General features: G+C 34.8%; 1 long non-coding RNA gene across 2 annotated transcripts; it reads left to right on the top strand.

Annotated features, from left to right (window-relative positions):
- The first annotated feature begins 289 nt into the window (after positions 1–289).
- Positions 290–1,529, top strand: LOC131037766 (uncharacterized). 2 transcript variants are annotated; one of them, XR_009104293.2, is made up of 4 exons: positions 290–407; positions 489–544; positions 732–828; positions 1,123–1,529. It is a non-coding gene; the product is annotated as an uncharacterized LOC131037766 (long non-coding RNA). The 2 variants fall into 2 exon arrangements; XR_009104292.2 differs by lacking the exon at positions 1,123–1,529 and having other exon boundaries at positions 732–954.
- Positions 1,530–21,456: the final 19,927 nt, after the last annotated feature.

Genomic DNA, 21,456 nt, shown 5'->3' with positions numbered 1-21,456 from the left:
ATAGAGATGATTACTGACTGTAAGATATTGAAAAATAATGAAAATTTCAACTACCACTCTCGTGAGCATAGAACAGAAACATTAGGTTCGTTTTTTGGGTTACTTTGAAATAAAAGTAAACTCAATGGCTTGTAAAAGTCAAAGCGCGTGCTTGACATCTATAATACAAACACGGAGTCCCCTCCACGAAGACTATGCATCCGAGACTGAAATCTTCCAAATAGTTGAAATCCCTGGAACACGGCAAATAAAGCTATATATACGCTTCTCCATTCACAGAATGAATAACAAATAACAAGCCTCATATCTCCTGTATTTCCTTCAGACTGGGATCATGGGCAGACACTCGGCCATCATTGTTTTACTAATGTTGGTCTTAATATTTCAATCACACTGTCGTCTACTTGGTAATTTTTTCTTTCGTTTCCAAATAGTAATTTCATAAGCATTCAAAGGTTATTATTGATACCTATTTTGACGATTGGCAGACACTCATAATAGAGATGAAAGGAAAATGGGCGTAAGAGCGGAGTACAACACGGAGGTATAAAATATCTTTTAAACAGAGACATTTTACTGCCCTGCTGGTATCGGTCAGCGTAAATGCTTTATTTTTAATAATTGATTTATTAAATACAGCAAATACTTTGTATTATAAAAGTACATTTGGAAAGCCATATTATCGCAGTTTTAAATAGGATTCATTGGTCGTATTGATGATTAATAAACAGATTGAAAAGAGAAACACCGAAGAAGTAGAAGATTATGGTGGTGGTCATAGTTCGCCGGCGCCAGGTCGTGGAAATTAGAGAATTTACATTCGTATAGGTACTGAATGATTACCACTGGCTGAATGAATAGACATATTCGCATCACCTTGTATCATGGCAATTGCCAAGCCTACAAATTTTTAAATCATGTAATTTCTATTTTTAGTTGCATGAATATAATTAATATAATTAATTGTAAGGGGCTATGAGCTCTATAAAGGACAGGCTTATTACTATTTGTGAATTGAGTGATAAAAGAATTTATCTGTTAAAATATTATTTCATGTTTTGTCTATTTTTTATGCTTGTGTTTATTTATTTTGAATGTTTCTGATTTCACATATGGTATCAGAGCAGCGTTCACCTTAAGTTTGTTAGCGGCAAAGGCAAAGCAGCGTGTTTCCTCCTCCCTTACTATTATATTTTTGATAATGAACTGGTCAAGGTTGTTACAACTACTTCTTGTAGAGGGCTTGCTAAGCCTTCGAGTGGGCTAAAATTTGTTGAGGCCACAGAGAATCTTAATGTCAAGGACGACAAACCACTCAAATTCATAGGCGATGGCTATGAAAGTTGAGGATCTTAATGTCAAGGATGACAAACCACTCAAATTCATTTGGACTGTGAGAGAAACAGAGAATGGATTGAACTCTTGGAATCAACAAAAGCTTTATGTAGAAGTGAGTGATGTAGGTTATGATTGTGGATAAGAAAATTGAGAAGAAGAAGAAAATCAAGGCTCCTGCAGAAACCAAGAACGAGGGAAAGACTAGGAACACCTCACTCCTGTGTGAGGAGGAGTTCAACGACATGATGGATGGATGTGGCTATGTTTCTTAATTTCCATGAATGTTTTTTTTTTTTTTTTTGTTGTTTTTAGTCTTACATATTTTTAGTTGGTTATCTCATAACTTCTATGTTTTTGTTTATATTTATATGAACGTTTTATTAAATTTTCATTGCTTTTATTGGGCTTCACCTAGAAGCCTTGAACTTTTTTTATAGATAGTTTTTTATTTGGATGTGCAACCAGTTAAGGCACTTCCCCCTAATAAAAAGCAAATAAAGAATAAAAGAAAATGAGAGTTTAAATGGTGTAAAGTAACAATTTGTTTGAGTTATTTTAGGTATAAGAGTAATTTATTTAGTAGCTAATATAGATTATAAGGGATAGACATGTACAAAATATTTAGTTTATATGTTTTAGATTTGACTTTAGTTTTATGAAAATCTAAAGAATATTTGTGCATAAATTATTATTTTGATTAATTTGATAAATTAGTTCTAATTTTTAAAATTTTATTTAAAACGAATTTAAATTTATTTTGAATAAGTTAGAGTTTGTGAGAATGTAATAATATATCAAATTATATTATGTTATTTTGTATTAGTTAATCTTATTTTTAGAGAACCTGGATCTTATATAGGGAAAATAATTGTACGCTCATGCAAGATTTTTAAAAGGAAAGCATGTAAAAAATGACAACTTAAGACAGAAGAGTAGGATAAATGTCAATGATCTTGATTGGTAAATTTATGTAAACATATACATTTATACTGTAAGGTAAATTCATTTTTATCTTAAAATGCACAATATTATGTGAACATATACTAATTATGATTTCTTAATTAACACAAGGTATTATGTGCAATATTACACTTAGGACAAATATTTCCAAATTATAAATAAAACACCACAACCCCCAATAAGTGCAACTTAGAAAGGGTATACAATCAATCTAAAAATAATGATGGGTTCATTTGATTAGGTACCCATTTACAAAGTAATCTCTCATAAATTGGGAAAGATATAAAATCCAATAGAAAGAGTACCCCAAGAGGGAGAAATGAATGACTCTCCAAATGCTAAGAATAAAAAAATCTATATAATAAAATCTTCCTACTATAAGATAAAAGAGGAAGATAGACTGTGTAGCCCTCGCAATGTAGATCCTCATGTAATGATGGTAGATGCTGAGGACTAAATGTTGAGAATCATGCAACCTTGTCAAACAATATTCAACCCTGAGGAAGAAACATAATCACAAAAAGTATAAAAAAATATTCACATTCCTAAAAGGAATATTAAGGAAGAATGCTAAAAAATTATGGAGTTTGTGAACTATGCTATATTTATCTAAAAAAATTCTAATTCTTATTGATTCATAAAAAAAGTTGAGCATAGTGATCATTAAGGTGTGATATATGTTTAGATATGTAAATTAGGTTGTTTCAAGAATATCAGCTAGAAAAGAAAAATCTTGAGGAACTTATTTCTAAAGACAAGTCTAAATTTTCTAGAGATAACCCAAAGCAGCATAAAAATAAGTCAAGAACTTTGTCAAAATGGTAGGTGATTACACAATAGCTGCTAACGTTGGAGGTGTGGACATCTAAAACTGACCATTGATATTTGGTTAATTTTCCCCTTTATACTATCCTAGTTCTATTCTCTTATTAATTATTAATTTATTATTATTTAATTAATTAACCCTCATTATTCTATTTTCTTAACTAATCCACATAAGGTAAATAATTATATTAATTTATCTAGATAACTATAGTCTATATTCAACTATTAAATTAAATAAATCCCCTTGTTAATTTAATTAAATTTATTTTTCCTTTTCTTGTCCGATTGGAATTGAAATGAATGTTTAATTCCCTTTTTAAAAGAAAAATTAAAACCAAATTTTGAATTTTTCCCTACTCATTCTCTCTCCAAAAGTCAAATCCTCTTAGATTCCCCACTTGCCACTTAATATTATTTTTAATCACACCTAATCTCCACCTACCTCTCTTCTAATCATTTGCAAATTCCTTAATATATCTATTAAGGGATAAACCACCTGCTTGCATTAACTAGCCCCCTTTGTTGTCCTCTTAAGCCTTACATGCTTTCTCCATTTGTAAGGAGAACCAACATGGGCTTCTCGCCAAAGTAATCACAAAGTACATGCAACTAATTTTTAATTACTTTATTCCAATCATTCTTATTCTTTCATATGCAAATGACACAAGACTTACCTTTGTGACAATATGTTTCAAATTTGATATATCTCTCTCTCAAGATTTCCTATGATGACACTTAGTATCACCTTAGGACTTGGGACATCCTTAATTCATGTCAACTCTTCCATTTGAAGCCTATCCATTAGTTCAAATTTGAACCTTAGCTATTGATCTTCTTATTCTAAAATCTATAAATTGAAATCTCCACCCACTCATTACTCATCACTTGCAAATCATACTTCCATTATAGTGAAATCTCTAAATGAAATATTTATTGTTATGCTACTTGGAGAGAAATCCACATATCTATGATCAAAAGAGAAAATCATTTCAAATGGGGGCATCACTTTAGCTCAATCCTAGACGAGGAGGGATACTTTAATTTGTGTTCAAATTTATGTTTTTCATGCTTTTGAATTCATACTTTCCTCGTCCATATTTTGGCATATGCCCAATGGGACCCACATCCTTAAGATACTAAGAAGAATTTTGGAGCGTTATGTAGTTTTTACATCGTAGGTTTTAGTTTGTTGCATTAACTTTGTATTTCAATGCATTTGTTGTTTGAAGTATATGCTCTTGGATCAGTGCCTCTGCTCCAGTTATTATCTAGCACATTTCGGTTATAGGGTTTTTGATAATTTGGATTTAAATCAACTTACATGACTAACCCTTTTTGTATGTATTTGATTTTTTTGAATATTTAATTAAAGTAACAAGTGGTTTTCATTGCAAAATTAATTACTAATAGTGTAGATGTAATATTTCAGTGCCTACAGTTTGCACATTGTCACATGTGCTTTTAAGTGCCTATACCTCTGTTTTCACACCTCCATAACAATTTAACTTATTTTTAATTTTGATCATTTTGTTACTTTCATAGCTAGCCCCTTTTGGCTTTCTAATATTTTTTCTTGCTAGTGAGTCTTTATCCAATATTCTATGGTTGTATGCTTTAATATTTTTTTTGTGTATTAACCCCTGTATGTCATATGTCTATACAAGTAAGCACCTCTACTTGCTATTCAGTGTTTGTGCATTAGATTTTACTGTTGTGACTATGTCATACTTCACTTGCCATTTGTTTCATTCATAATTTATTAATTTCCAGTGTATCATCACAAAAAGGCATAAAAATATTTTTAAAATTACAATATAAAAAATCTTAGACTATCATTATATTTTGTAGAGTTTGATGCATTCTTTTATCTATTTTTGTTAGTTATTATTTTTTGTTAACCATAATTATTTATGTTCTATTTTGTTGCATATGTCTGTGAATCAATGTGTGGGCTTACCAACCAGATCTATACACTCCTTCTTATGTAAACTAAGTGAATCCAATCGTGGACTCACCAATTCTCTAAGACATCTGGCTCTTCTTATGATTTTGTCTTTTTCCCTCTCAGGAGGAAAAATTTGGGCTTCCAAAACCAAAATTTTACCATCTATTTAGATAAGTTAATGAATTCAATCCATCAAAAGAATTGGCTATACCTGCAATCTCCTCTTGAATATCCTTAATCATTTTATCTGTCTCAGCTGTGAGAAAACCTGTATTACAGAATACTCTGTAGATATTAGTACACTACCTCAATGCATTATCTGTCAATTTCAATTTATCATTAATCTTCTTTCTTTCAGACTAAATCACTTGATCAAATGTAGCTCTTTTTGCCTATGTGAACCTCTCTAGTGCTTGCCGATTTGATAGTTGTTGCAAGGATTGAAAATCCTTTGAAATGTGCTTTGTGATTGTCTTAAGCTTGCCGAATGGGCTTGTATCTCTATCAAATTTTCACTCCGAGACCAGTCTATGCAAAACAGTGATATACTGATCAATAACCCATTTATCCATAGATCCTTCCTTCAACATTTTCTGTGCAACCATCATCATGAGTTCAGTAGAACTCATCTCAATTATTCTTATCTTTTCAACCTACAAGGTGTCAATTAACAACAATGATGGACTCACTACCATTTCCCTATCGGATTCCCCTTACTTCTCCCCTGATGTTTTAAACTTTATAGCTTCCTCACTTGCATCGGTGGCTTTGCCACTTGGTGCAGTCTCAGTAACTATTGGTTCCTCCCTATGAACTATAACCTCATCCTGTACATCTATATCTGGAGGACTCTTGTCCTCAACATTAGTAACATGTACATTATCAACCTTTACACTCTCTATAGTTGCTGGTATCTCAACATTTATCTTTACATTTGAATCTACCAGGGGCTCAATATCCACTATCTTAATGTTTTTCAAAATTAAGGGTGAAGTACCCATAATACCCTTTCCTTTCCCTTCAACCAGGATGTCTGCAGTATCTATCTTAGATTTAGACGAAGTATAAAAGCCACGGTTCTCTTCAAAGAACTTAACCCATGCCTTTTGGGTCTCCTTGATTATCTCATTTACCCTACCTAACATAAGACTAATTATTCTATGCTTGTTGTTAAAGATTTTCCTATATGCAACTTCAAGTGTCTTATCCATCTCCTCTAGAGAAATAGAAACACAAACAGATAAAAAATCTTGAATCTTTATATGCTTGTCCTCTTGCATTGCTAATAGTCTTCTAGCATCTAACATATCATACAACTATGTCAATATTTGGTCTTCAATTTCTAACAAGGCTTTCTTATAAATATCCAAATATAACAAAACTGCTTCCTCTACTTCTCTTTGTTCATCATCCTCTAAATGTTCATAATAAAACTGTACATTCTTTAACATACCATCTTTAGTAATTTCATCAAGTAACTCTGTACAAGTCTTTGGTGGAATAGTAGTTACATTACCAGATTCAATTGCCAGATCAATGCCATCCTTCTTCTTTCTCCTTCTTGTACTGGATGGGGCTGAAGGTGTTACTTTTGGTGCTTTCTTTTGTGTCGGTACCCTGATAGTAACTTTTCTAACCAGTTGATTCTTAGCCTCTACCTTAGTTTCTTCAGTTCTCTTCCTTATTGCCCTTTTGAATGCCAGGGGTATGTCATCATCAGATGTAGACTCTGCTGCAATAGGTTCAATGAATATTTCTGGTTCTTTTCTCTTCCTGCCTTTCTCTAGGATAGCGTCAATCAATGCTTTGATATTCTGAGAAACCTTTTTAACAAACTTACTTTCCTTTCCTTCCTACTTCTCTCTCTTTTTCCAGTTGAACTCAGTTTCAATCTCTTATGTCTTCTTCTTAGCAGTGCCAAAGGTTGTTATAGTTCCATCTACCAGTGCATCAATTAGTATTTGTGCATAAGAATCAAAAATCTGTGCATCAACTTCATTACCCATTTCCTTAATCCAAGTCTTCTGGGGCCTAACAACTTCCATCAAAGTTTCATCTTTCTTGACCACGAAGCATATGTCAGTAGAGTATTTCTCAACAATGTGCTTAGGAACCCTCATCCTATAATTCATACCCTTTTGAAATGCTTTAAAATAACCCCACACTTTGTCATCTCTTTGACTACCCAATGTAGCAATAGACTGTTTTAATTGCCTCCCTACCGGGATATCGAATGCCCGTTTTCTCTTCCCAAAATTGGGAGTCTCATTGATGAAAAATAACATTAAACAGACAATTAGGTTACCATACCGGAAAGTTCCTTTCTCCTCTCCTTTAATCTTTTCAAGGTTAATCAATAGTTCATCCAACATCCAACCACATAGATCCAACTTCTCATTCTCCCTCATCATTTTATGAGATGCATAAATGAGAGACCTAGAAACATAATTTAGTCGGTTTGATTGAGTTACCTTGTAACCAATGACCATGCTACCAAATTTGAGGTTTGTTTTGGTAATAGTATTGATTCTCATTGATAATTTGTCTGATGTTGCGTCAGTAATCTTGTTAATCTGATCATTTGAAACTTTCTTCTTCAAACGTTGTCCAACCTATGGTAAACCGATGATTGCCCTGATGGCCTCCTTCATAATCTTATATGGTCTATCCAAACAGATAAAATTTCCCTGCACCCTGCTCAAAACATACCTAATAATTTCATCTTCGAATTCTGGAATATCGAGAATGTTGGTAAACCCTCAATCAACAATATGCTGGTATTTGGACTTAATCTTTCCAAAATCTCTCATTAGCTCATTCACATACATGCTCTTGATATCAGTTGTTTCCAAATCCTTAGTATGATAGTGAATGTATGCTCTTACATCTTCGACATACACAACTCTTTCTGGGACACAGGAAAAAGCTCCAACTGAATTGTCCAGCGTAGAAACATGCGGATATCACTTGAAATCGGCTTGGGATGGTCCTTGACCTCAATTATGATTGAGTTTGCAATAAATATAGGTACAGATGATGATCCTGCTTCCATGATTGAAGATAAATACCTGTGAATCACTGTCGGTGAAAAATCCAAAATACCTCTTCCAATTGCTAGTGAAATCACTTAAGATGATATCAATCTCTTTGATTTGCCTTAGACTTCATCTGAATCTCTCTGAATCACTCTGAATTCAAAGTGATTAGAAATGAAGTGAATTCAACCTTTTATTCTCCAAGAAACCTTAATCTTTCATTGATATAAATGACTTTCGGTGAAAGATACCAAATCTCGATAAAACATTTCCATGTTGGATAAGAATCTCCAATAACTAGAACATCTCCAAAACCTCTTCCCAGGGCATATGCAACATCTTCATGAATTTTTCCTACCCCTAAGGCATTTACCTCAATTACTGGTTGGGCTTCCTATCGGTGCAGGAGCAACCTCCTCTGTCGGATAAGTAACCAGTGCATTCCCATCTGCAGATTGATCTTCAGACTTCCCGACCCATCGTTGGGTATGATCTTGCTAGATTTCATTAACCTTTTCTTTCCCTTTCTCATTTGATCATCCATTACCAATTGATGGATTTCTGCTTTTACAAAAATTAGCAATATGTCCAATCTCATTACATGCATAACATGTAACATTGTTCTTTTGAACTGCTTTGCTAAAACCGGTGTAATTGCTTGACCTGCACTAATTAGCCATATGTCCAAACTTTCCACATGCATAACACTTAACATTCATTATGCAATCTTCTGTCTTGTGTCCATACTTATTACATTTAGAACATTGACTGGGAGCAGAATCAAAGTTCTGATTTGCTCTATTTATACATGTTGCCTAGCCATGTGACCAAATTTATTACATGTTATAGCTTGAATTTCATTTCTCATAACCATTTTCTCCTGACTCAGCTTCTAACACCGTTCCTTAAGTGCATCTTTCTCATCATCATCCTTATTCTGCAAAATTTCCTTCCTCCTAGCTTGAACAGATTACAACCTCTCATATAGGACAAGAATGAATTCCTGCGCATAATTCAATTCACTTTGTAGCTTCAAGTTCTTTATCCTTTCAGTATCATAATCTTCAAGTGCCACCTCAAGTGGATTTTCCAAACTCATATCCATGGATTCTGGATTCAGGATCTTCCTCAAGCTATTAAACTTCCTCCAAGGCACAAGGCTCTGATACTAATTGTTGGAATCCAAGAACACTAAGAGGGGGGGGGGTGAGTTAGTGTTCTACCAGAATGATCAATTTTAACATTATTAAACATGCATACACCAATTGGTATACCGGTACATATAGAATTGAAAGAAGTAAAGCAACCAATAAGCCAATCACATAAATGAGTACCATAGCACACACAATTATACGAGGAAAACCTCAAAGAGGAAAAACCATGATGGGATTTGTGACCCATAATATCAATCCACTGGCCATATGAAGAGATATTAAAAAATATAGGGGCCCGTACTTGCAGGAAGGCTTATAGCCTAGAGCACACTTCTCAATCACAAAAGGAGCCTCACTGACTACATGCAAATCTACACTACAATCCGGAAAAATGATTGAACTACAAAGATAGCATCTTCTATGCCTGAATATAGTGTCGGTTAAGCTCTGTCTATTCCGGTCTGAAACCCTAAACCCTTTACCGGAATAACCCTTTACAAAAATATCCTCACATACATGATCACTCTCATATATTTCGCATTACATAACATTATCCTATTTGTTGGTTAATGGATTGGATTTCATAAAATTTATAAATAAATACTTCTGTTGCCCAAATAGAAAACCATTGAGAACCAACAGTTGGGTAAATAATTATTATTTTACCCTCTGTATAAAGGTATAGCTCCCTATATGATATTCAATGAATTTTGACTAAATTTTATCATGTAATTCACTTCTAATTGGAAAGAAAACAAAAGGCTTCAACATTCACTAATCAACACAACGTGAATTCTTAATGATACATAATGAAATTGATAGTAAGATATTTGGTCTCGAATGAAAATTAACTCATAGGATGATAAAAAATATTTGAATTCTAATTGATACTCACTCATGACTCACAAGACAAGGGAAATCAGAATATTCAAATGCTTTTAGCTAATTTCATTTATCAAATTGATTCACAGACTTCAAATGAAAAATCAAAGAAAGGAATCAGATAGATGTACATATAATCATTCCAACAAAAAATTTTACACATTCAAAACACACAAGTTTTTTTTTTAAAGCTGTATCATATATTCCATTCCATTCAAAGATGGGTATTTCACTGAAATTACAAGTAAGACCAGTCTGTTCCTCCAATTTTTTTACAAAATTTTAATTATATCCCACGCCAAAACATCATTACTAATATATATAGCCGCCAGGCTAAATTGTCTTTTTTAACAAATGAAACTATGAAATTCAAGAAACAACCGCCCATAACTAAAATTAACTAAATGGCCACAAGCCATAAATAGAGCTATAACGATAAGAACATAAAATAGCTTAAATTTTCTCTGGGGTGTGCGTGGTGCCATGTATATTTCGCCACTACATATGAGCCACGGAGAATTTATGAACAACCTTGTAATGTGGGAGCCCAATGTGCAAGATGCGTTGCTTCCAAACTTCTTTGTCCATACCCACTTGTGTAACTTTAATTTTGTGCACTTCTAAGTGATCTGAACAGACAACCAACATAGATTCAATTCGAGCTACTCTGGTGAAGTCATCTCTGGTAAAAGATTTTGATTCTTTAACCGAGTTTATTTTCCCTTTGAAACTTTGCACCATATCTACTAACTGCTCGATAGTCTGTCCATCTTCCTTTGGAAGTTGTACATCAATGCACTTTAAGTATTTTTTGCATCACTGCAATGAGTTCTTTCAATTGTTTCAACAGCTTAATGGACTCTTCATGACCTTGCTTTATGATTGAATTTCTCCATTCAATGTTTTCCTTGGCCACATGCAGTACCTTGTCATCCAAATCATTTACTACCCTTTCTGTGAAGAAGTTCATGACACCATATTTTTGCACATCTTTCATCTGAATCAATACTGCAACCCATTTTTTCCTTTCCTTTTCCCACACCGACACCTCTGTTTCAAGCTCTTGAGTTATAGTTACAACATCCTCGTACACCCTGACCAGATTAGCAATATACGATGTTCCTTGTTGAATTATGAATTCAAGCCACTCCTCGAAGGTTTCCGCCAACACATGATTTCTCTGAACCTTATCCAATAAATTTTGGTTCATGGGTGATTTAGGATCAAAACTCTGAGAAACCTGTGACAGGGGCTATGGATTGGGATGATGTATGGCATTGATGTACTCTGCCATCTGCTTAACAGTTTGTTTCAACTCCCGTTTGTCCTTCTCATCCTTCAATATTCTGGACAACATTCATTTAGCGGAGGACTCTAGGTGTTTTGCATTAGTAACCCTTGAAGCAGTTCCTAAATCAACCTTTTCAACAATAAAATCCTTCTTAGTTGCATTCTCTGGATCTTTGTTTGAAATCAGCCTAGCCACTTTAGCTACCTAGTGCCCTGTATTCTCATCCACTTCCAGCATAGCTTCTGCTTTTAGCTTTTTAGACTTAGGTGTTTTCCCAAGGCATTTACTCACCATATCCTCCATGGGTACACTGATAGGGACTACATTATGTTTCTTACTAATTGATGCTCCCAACCACCTTGAAACATTCGGGGATACCTTTACTGGTGGTGTCTGATATTCAGATGAATCCATGGTAGCCAAAGTAGTCACTTGATTGGGGCTTTCCTCAGGCTGCTCCTTTTCTTTACCTACATCTTGAGCTGTAGGGATATTTGCTTCTGGTTCACCCATAATCACTTGTGCCTCTTCACTTTCCAGAACTATGATAGTTTCTTTTCCTGAAATTTCTGCACCTTTCTTTTTACTTCTGGAACAGGTGACTCGAACTATTGAGGGGCCAAATAGTGGTTCTTTAAATATTCTAGTTTGAACCTTCTCACCTTGAGTACCAGTGACACCTGCAATATCAACAATAATGTTAGAAGAAGAAATTGGTACAACAAAATGAGATTGCTCAACTGATTTCTCAGCTGAGGTAGTGGTCAGTCTTATTCCAGACCTATGGTCTCTTAACCATTTCTCTATTCTCCTTATAATATTAAAGGTTTTAGATTGAATATTTTCTTCTTCTCTCCTATCCCAGTCAATTTTAGGAATAGGTTTCTCATGAACTCTTTCATTGAACTCTGTGTCCAATACATCTTCACCTTCCTCTTCTTGTATTTCTGCAATGTTCATTGGCAATTTCAAAGTAACGATTTTCCGTAAAGTGAATCTTGACCATAATCTTCTCTGGACTTCAAATTCATCATAGCAATCTTCCTAGTAGTCTTCTAACTGGGGTATATGTGAAAATTTCACATCAACATTCAGGTGCTTCATTGCATATTCTTTGCTGTCAAACCCCAACCGAGCAACATATGCTGGCAAATTCATCTTCTTGAGCTCCAATTCTAAGTTCAATGCATCATAAATAGTTTTGCAACTATAATATCTGAGTTCAATTAGGAAAATTGCTTCAAACTCACTTTTCATCCCTAATTTCTTATCAACATGAGCTAACTGTCTGCAAACTTCTAAAAGTACATAACTATCTAGAGCATAGCTGGGCAATTTGAAAGGTTCATCTTCAAAGCCACCAATTCTAATATAAGTAAATCTAGGAAATTGAATAAAATAACTCCCATATGTGCTGACCAACTTTAATGCCTCAGGTGACATTCTATTGTTCAAATTTTCCTACAGTTCAAAAGTTAATCTTCCCACAAAGACATCATTCCATCTCAAGAAGTTTTTTGTGTACCTCTGTATCTACAAATATGGATAGCACTCATAGACCTTCATTCCATTAACCCAAGGTTCTTGATATAATCCTGGCCATTCTCTGATATAGGCTAAAATATAAAAGAGGTATGAAGTCATATGAAAATTAGTTGTTCCAACAAAATTACTCAAACCTTTGTGCAATCTTTCAGCAGTTACTTGCGCCCAGTCAAGGTATTTCTCACTAGCTAATAATACCTGAATGTAAAAATACATCTAGTCCTCCCAATAGAAGGCATGTGAATTCCCCTTAAGCCTATTCAAAAGAATCACGGTATCCCTAACTTTTGTGATGAAATTCTCTCTTGTCAAGGGTTTAGGCAACCTAGAACCCCCCTTCTGTATTCTCAGGAGCCAGTTTCTAGCAATGACGCTTTGATAAACACTTTTCTTCTCAGAGAAAAATGCATATGATGTTCCTATGGACCAATCTTCATACGGCTCTTTGTGAGGAATTCTAATTGCAGCCATTATTGTTTCTCTATCAATCCACACTAGAATGTCTCCATTATTGTTTCTAATACACCTATTACTAGGATCATATCTATTCATGCATGCATATACTAATTCTAGGCAAGGAGCAGCAATTGGGAATGCGGTGGCCTGAACAAAACCTCTCTAAACTATCTTTTCCATCATGGAATTGGCTGTTGGGTTCTTAGCTCTCTCTATAAAATTAGCTAACTCATCTTGAATGAAGGTTGTATCATCTAACTCTAGGAGGGTACTAATCAAGCATGATGTTCGACCCAATTTTGGAAGTGTCGGTCTCATTTTTGCTTAATATTGTGTCAATCAGATAGCATTCAACTCCGAGGCAAAGAATTACACTTTTCCAATTTAAGAACTAAAATAGAGCAGGGGAAAATAAGAAATTGAACTCACCTATCTTCAACATCAAACTTGGAAACCCTCGAAAAAACTGAGCTAAATTACCTTCCACGTCTCCAATCTTCGCCAATGGCAACAATAATTGTCTTACCTGAGACACCTCATATTTAAAGATAGAAAAGACTGAAAAGAACCAACACATGCTTCGTCCCAGCTCATTCATCTGTGTAAAACCACTTGTGATTTGATATATTTCTGACATGCTTATTAATTAGAAATCAACTCCACACAGTCGACATGCCTTCTCATGATTGTTTCCATAATTGCAATTTGAAAACATGAAAATCAAGGAAAATTCTTTTTCGATTGCGTTGCCTTTTCTTCCTAAACACCATCGAGCTGATTTGGAAACACCGTTTTGAACTTGGAAATATTTTAAAAGAAGTTCATTGGTTCAAATTTCAATGACAAAAGATCAACATTTGCAAACAAGTAGAAAGAGACAAAAGGAACATTCAATGACACGAGAATGAACCTTGAACCTTGAACTGTTTTAAAAAAAGGTTCAATGGTTAAAGTTCAAGGTGACCACAAGACTAGCACTAAAGAGATAGCCACAAAACACAAGACAAAAGACTGATTGAACCTTGAACCTTGAACCGGAAAGGTTCAAAGTTCAAGTTCAATGACTATGCTAATGAAGACTTAGAACTTAGTGGATCACATTTCCTTTGAACCCAAATTTTGAACTTTATAAAAGGTTGAACAAATGAGTACAAAACTTGATTGCTGAAGACTTAAGTTCTACGAAAAATGATGACCCTTATTTTTGATGGGCTATAAGCGGAAAAATAAAAAGGGGGTAACAATTGGCTCTGGCTGGGGAACAGGACTGTGAAGGACTAGGAAGGAACTTAGAATCTCTGGTTTTGCACTAAAACAAAGACGAGGATGCAAAACAGGTATAGCTTGACACAACAAAAATTGACACAAGCAAAATTGAGAAAACAAAACAGAGCTATGTACGGAGAATGCAAGGAATACTTTCTTACAATTTGTAGAGCTTGAGGTCCTGTCCATTATAAGACAGGGGAAGAACAGTACCATCCATATACGCGATCTTGAAAGAATTCAGTCCCTTCACTTCATGAATCAGAAATGGACCTTTCCACAAGGACTCAAATTTTCCATGTGCTCCCCTCGGCTCCCTTCTTTTGTCCCAGAGTAGGACTTGATCTCCCTGCATAAATTTCCTCGGCCTGGCTTTACAGTCAAAAATCTGTTTAACTCGCTGCTAATGTTTCATAATGTGGTGAACCAATTTTTCCCTTTCTTCTTCTATTCTAGCTAGATGCATAATCCTCCTTTCGAGTGCATTTTGAAAATGTGAATCTTCAATAACTGTTTGTAATTTGGAAGCTGCCAATTCAAGAGGAAGTGAGAGCTAAGCCCCAACACCATACACTAGTTCAAAAGGTGACATACCAATTGCTCATTTTGGTGATGTCCTGTCTACCCACAGGGCCTCATATAACCTTTTATGCCAATCCTTAGCATTTTCACTGACCAATTTCTTCATGATATTTATCAGATTTTTGTTACTGGATTCTGCCTGACAATTACCTTGTGGATAATAGTCAGAGGAATGCACCGAGGAAATACCGTGATCATAACAAAACATGGATATTTCTGTAGAAGAAAAACTTGTAGCATTGTCAGTCACTATCTTCAATGGTACCCCAAAATGAACTAGAATATTTTCCTTTAAGAACTCACATATTATTTCTAAGGTTGTTCTCCTAACAGGCACTGCTTCTACCCACTTAGTAAAATAATCTATAGCCGTGAGAATATGTGTATGTCCAGTGCTGGAAGCAGGTGTCAGTGGACCAATGAAATCTAGTCCCCATTGCTTGAAAGGTTCTTCCACAACCACTGGCCTAAGAGGTAAAGCAGTTAGTTGTGGTTTCCCTGTAGAGAATTTACATTTATCACACTTTGCAACCCAAACATAAGCATCTTTAAACATACCGGGCCAATAATAGCAATTTCTTAATATTTTGTATGCGGTGACTATAGAAGAGAAATGACTGCCACAAGCATCATCATGAAATGACTTCAGCAAGGCCTCATGCTGCGCTTTATCCACACACCTCAGGAAGGTTCCATCTAAACCTTTCTTATATAATATGTTATCAAAAATAACATATTTAGCTGCTTTTAATTTCAGGTTTCTCTTTTCTCTGGGGGACAAATGTCTAGGACATTCACCATATGTCAGGAAAAAGGCTACATCAGTGAACCATTCATCTTGCAGGCTAACAAAAATAGTTAAAGGCAAACTTTCCTCTTCTTCTTTATTTTCTGCCATTAGGCGACATAATCCCTGTCCATGAACTAACTTTGTTGGCCTGATATCCAAGTCAAATTCTTGAACCTTTGAAACCCAAGTTGCTCTATTATTCATTCCCACCTCTTGCTGAGTCAAGATACTTTTAACAGCGGAATTTGGCACAAAAATAATTGAATGAGAATGTAATATGTAATACCTGAAATGCTTAACAGCTTTTACAACTGCGAAAGCCTTCTTCTCATTCAATGAATAGTTTAATTCATGCTTTTTAAGCGGAATGCTCATAAACACAATGGGGAACTCTTCACCAAGTTCATTCTTTTGTAGGAGAATACCGGACATTGTGTGTTCTAAAACATTATAGTAAATAATAAAACCTTTCTTGAAATCGGGATTAATTAATGTTGGAGCATGAGTGATGGCCTTTTTAACCTCTTTAAAAGCTTTCTTTGTATCCTCTTTCCATTTAAAGATTTGTTTCTCACTCATCATTCCTACAATATGCTTAGTCATTTCAGCAAAATCTGGCACAAATCTCCTAAGAAAGCTTACCTGACCAAAGAATGATTTGACACAACTCCTGTCTGATGGAAAACTTGACTACTGAATAGCTTTAACATGATCAGGATCAATCTTGATACCATCTTGCGAAACTATATGTCCTAAAAGCTTAACTTTAGTGATACAAAAAACTAATTTCTTTGGGTTAAGAGAAATACCATGATCTCAGCACCTTTGCAACACAGCTTCTAAATCCTTGAAATTATCTTCACTTTTCTTGGAGAAAACTATCAAATCATCTAGATACACACCAATTGTCTTACCAATCAGATGACCAAAACAAAGGTTCATTGCTCTTTGGAAAGTAGCTCCAGTGTTTATTAGACCGAAAAGCATGCAATTATAGGCAAAAGTTCCCCATGGTGTTGTAAAGGCGGTTTTGTGTTGATCTTCTTTTACCACACTTATCTAATTATATCCAGACAAACCATCAAGCATCGACATCATTTCAGATCCAACAACAGTTTGGAGAATGTGATCCATTGCTGGTAAAGGATAATTATCTTTTAAGCTAGCCTGATTCAGATTTCGGAAATCAACACAAATTCTTATCTCTCTATTTTTTTTGTGAACCAGAACAATGTTAGCCACCCATGTAGAATGATGAATTGGATAGATTATCCTTTCCTGAAGCATTTTATCTATTTCTCTGAAAATTGTGTCTGCAACTTTTGGGTTATAATTCCTTAATTTCTGCCTGAAAGGAGCCGCTTCTGGTTTAAGGGGAATATGATGTTAGAATTCACCATCTCTAAAATCGTTCAAATCTTCATAGGACAAGACAAAAACATCAAGAAACCTTCTCAATAGTTCAATGAACAAATGCCTTTCTTTCAGAGTGCAACATTTACCCAAATTAACCATTTTTGGATTATTTTCATCACCAATATTAATCTTCTCATATTCACTTGATGTAGAAGCATTGTGGGAATCAGTTCTTCTTACAAACTTGTCATTGCGATCGAACAGGCTCTCTAAAGTCACCAATCCTTTTGGAATTCGATTTCCTTTAAGCTGAACTACTCCCTCTCTGAAGCTTCCCTTCTTATCTGGACACAATTCATTACATTGGTTTTCTAAACCTTCAAAATAAGAAGAAGCAAACATAGTAGCATTTTGTAAGAACTTATCAATATGCTTATCATCTTCAAACACTTGCTAGAAATCAGAATTATCAGGGACATTTGGGTGATAAACTACTTCAATTTTGTAAACATTAGTACCAAAATCTAGATGTGGAAGTAGTAATGATGCTGATACCGCTAGAGAATCTGCGTGAGAATTTTGACTTCTGGGAATAGCTTCTATTGAAAATGCATCAAAATACTCAATTTTTTCCCAGATTCTATTTCTATAATTCTTGAGCCTCTCATTTTTCATAGAATAATGATTGCGTACCTGATTAACAATCAATTCTACATCACCTTTAGCACACAATAGTTTAATCCCTCTCTTCTTGGCTTGTTCAATTCCTAGCAATAATGCCTCATATTCTGCGGTATTATTTGTATTTTTAAACTCTAGCTTAAATGAAAAAGGAAAATTCTCACCCTGTGGAGAAATAAGTACCACTCCAGCGCTAGATCTAGCAGATGCACAACTGTCGTCAAATTCCATTGTCCACAACCCTGCAGTGTGATCAACCACATCTTTCGACATATTTTTAATGTCATCAGAGAAAAGCAAATAGTTACCAAATTCACATTCTTGGTACAATATTTGTGATTTTGGATCCTATGAAGGAAACATTGTAAATTTGGATTTTGGTTCTGGTATGAGAGTAATCTTCTGCCTTCCTATAGGAATCGTTGCCTCAGACCAATCCATTTTAATCTCACCGCCTAGGTCTTTACAAAAAGTCCTACTCAACAACATTCCATAACTTGCTGGAATATCAGCAACCAATATTGTGAGCTTTACTCTTTTATTGGGATGAATTGCTAAAGCAACTTGAGCATCTTTAATCTAACCAAGTAAAGGAATTTGTTTAGAATCCATTGAGAAGCATTTTCCAAAGGTTTTGGTAAGTGTGAGACCTAATGCTTTGGCCACTGTGGAAGGCATTATATTATCTGAAGCTCTCGAATCAATAATATAGTTATTAAGTTTATAACCATTGATAAATAAGGAGACATAGAAAGGCTCAGGTTTCTGGTCAAGCATATGTGATGGTCCTACAGATTCGTTAACTGATACTTTTGATGTAAAAGAATTTGTTTGTTCTGTTAATTGGGCTTTAGTATTGAATGGTAAAGACTCAAAGTTTGTCAATAAATCAGAGGGCTGCAACTGAGAGTTTTCCCTCTACACATATTTAATCAACTTTTCCAACTCTTTGGGATTTAGCCTGAGGTATTCAGCAAGAGAGATTTGAATTTTTGATGTTTTACAAAACTCAACAATATCAAAAGGGATATTAGACTCAGGTCACTTCAATATTTGAACCTCTTGAACCTTTGAACTTGCTTCTAAATTTTGGTTCATAGGTTCCTTACCCTTGGTTGAATTTTCATAGGATGATGGAGTGCTTGTATTTTTATATTGATGTTGGTTTCTAGTGAAAACAACACAAGAGGGATCTTCAAGGGTTACCAATATATCTCCTCCTCTATCTGATTCAGATTCATATTCAAGGAAGTGTATTCCAAAGTCGCTAGGTTGTCCATGAATTTCCTCTATTGAGCCAGGTTCATTTAGAACTTCTCCTATGGTAAGCATCTATGCATGTCTCACCATTTCTTGACAAGAGCTACCATCATGGTCATCTGTTAAGTGAAAGACACACATATTTCTCTTGGGAGGGGGTGCTTCAATGGCTAGTCTTTGCTAAGTTGGGGCCAATTGTAAAGCTTTATTTCCTGTTCCGATAGGTTGATTATTAGGCCATCTTGAAATGTCTTGATAAGGTTGAGGGTATGATATATTAGCCTTGGGGAGTTGTCTCTTGAGAGTGATCACATCATTAACTAATCTTTGGATTACGGGATTAGAGGAAGTTGTGGAAGTTGATGGCTGTGAGTTAGCAGCTTGAACTTCTCTTCTCCATTTGCCTGCATTGATTAGATCATCTTCTAATTCTACTGCAGTGGTTTTGGCAGTAGCTAAATCCTAGACCCTTTGCCTACAAATAAAGAAACTTATTTCTGTAGGCATTGCATTAATGAAGAAACAATTCAAATTATCATCAGAAGGTCTCCGATTAACCGGAATCTTATGAGCAATCTTGTCAAACCTTGCCACAAAGTCTCTCATGGATTCAGGTATTTCCTTTTTCAGTTGAGCTAATTGGGCTAAAAGAGAATGGTCATCTTCTACCACTTTAAACCTATCCTCAAACCTAGTTTTCAAGTCCTACCAATTTGTTATTACACCATTTGGCAAATGGTAAAACCAGTCAGCTGCTATTCCAGTCAATGTCTGAATAAACAACCTTATTGCTACATCTTCATGCTAAACTGCCAACATGCCACATGCAACATTAAAAGCATTAAAATGCTCATCAACTGTAAATTTCCCATCAGCATTAAACTTAGGTAAATGTTCTCTAGCCCCTTTAGGTAAAGAATTCAAATTTGCTCCAAGGGCAAGTGGTCCTATTGTTGGACCCCAGGGATTATTTGTAGCCATAGGAAGGATAATATTCAGAGGGGTAGGATTAATCACAGAGGGAAAGACAATACCATGTAAAGTCAAGGAATGGCAAATAGAAGATTGGGAAGGAATAGAAGGAGATCTTGGGGGCCTACTTCTTGCCCTTCTTTGAGGTGTAAATGAAGGGAAGGAATTTAGATTTTGCAAATCTTTGAAAACTGAATCAACTAACCCTTCTCACCTTTGGGATCTAGTATATCTTTTGGTCTCTACTGTGCTCACACCCAATTCAAAATAACTTATGGTTGTTAAACCAATCTTATTATTTGACTGCCCAGTAGAGTCGCTAAAAATCTGTTGGTTAACGGATTGGATTTCGCAAAATTTATAAATAAATACTCCTGTTTCCCAAATAGAAAACCAATGAGAACCAACAGTTGGGTAAATAATTATTATTTTATCCTCTGTATAAAGGTACAGCTCCCTATATGATATTCAATGAATTTTGACTAAATTTTATCATGTAATTCACTTTTAACTGGAAAGCAAACAAAAGGCTTCAACATTCACTAGTCAACACAACGTGAATGCTTAATGATAGATAATGAAATTCATAGTAAGATACTTGGTCTCAAATGAAAATTAACTCCCAGGATGATAAAAAATATTTGAATTCTAATTGATGCTCACTCATGACTCACAGGACAAGGGAAATCAGAATATTCAAATGCTTTCAGCTAATTTCATTTATCAAATTGATTCACAGACTTCAAATGAAAAATCAGAGAAAGGAATCAGATACATGTACATATAATCATTCCAACAAAAAATTTTACACATTCAAAACACACAAGTTGTTTTTTTAAAGCTGTATCATATATTCCATTCCATTCAAAGATTGGTATTTCACTGAAATTACAAGTAAGACCAGTTTGTTCCTCCAATTTTTTTACAAAATTTTAATTATATCCCATGACAAAACAAAATTACTAATATATATAGCCACCAGGCTAAATTGTCTTTTTTAACAAATGAAACTATGAAATTTAAGAAACAACCACCCGTAACTAAAATTAACTAAATGACCACAAGCCGTAAATAGAGCTATAACGATAAGAACACAAAATGACTTAAATTGTCTCTAG

This window comes from Cryptomeria japonica, chromosome 4 (genome assembly GCF_030272615.1).
Source record: "Cryptomeria japonica chromosome 4, Sugi_1.0, whole genome shotgun sequence".
Taxonomy (NCBI): Eukaryota; Viridiplantae; Streptophyta; class Pinopsida; order Cupressales; family Cupressaceae; genus Cryptomeria; species Cryptomeria japonica.
Note: the sequence above shows the minus strand (reverse complement) of the source record. Positions and strands in the feature narration are given on the sequence as shown.